The following is a 720-nucleotide window of genomic DNA, read 5'->3' as shown; positions in this document are numbered from 1 at the left end:
TTGTTAGTGCTGAGTCATTAGGAAGCTTTAAGAGAAGATTAGACAAATTTCTGGATGGAGATGGTAGGTGGAAATAGATAGGTACCTATTTCATACAGGGACTGCCACGTGTAGGCCTGATGGCTTCTTGCAGCTTCACTTATTTTCTTATGTTTATATGTTCTTTTTATAGGAACAAACACATCCCTAAATGACTCAGAGAAGACTACCCCATAACCAAGGCAGCTCTGTACTCTCTACAACCGGACTTATTCACAGCTGAGCTCATTTAATTTCCAATTCCAATCACTGCTCATCCACAGAAACCCTGCTGTAAACAGATCGACGCGCCACCTTTGAATCCCCTTCCCTGCAGGTTGTGTTTACACTCTGAAGGAAACTGAAACTGAACATGAAACCATTTTTATAATTCAAGCTATAGACATTACTGAGTCATTCAATTTTTTTCTATTTATTTACTTAATTACTTCTTTATCCACTATTAATCATTTCATTTATTCATCATTTAATTGATTCGTTATTCATTGCTTAAAATATTCATTTATTTCTCTTTTGTGTGTAACATTTTCATTTTACAAAATGTCAAGTTAGCAGTGTTCCATCTCCACGAACACCTTAATTCATTCGTGACGGCATTAAGGAAAGAGAATATTGCACGTTATTCTCAGCATTCAGTATAGCTTTATTTTGCTTTCAGATCAAAAAGATTTTTTAACTAGT

Source organism: Scylla paramamosain, chromosome 10 (assembly GCF_035594125.1).
Source record: "Scylla paramamosain isolate STU-SP2022 chromosome 10, ASM3559412v1, whole genome shotgun sequence".
In the NCBI taxonomy this organism is placed as follows: domain Eukaryota; kingdom Metazoa; phylum Arthropoda; class Malacostraca; order Decapoda; family Portunidae; genus Scylla; species Scylla paramamosain.
This window is presented reverse-complemented; position numbering follows the sequence as displayed.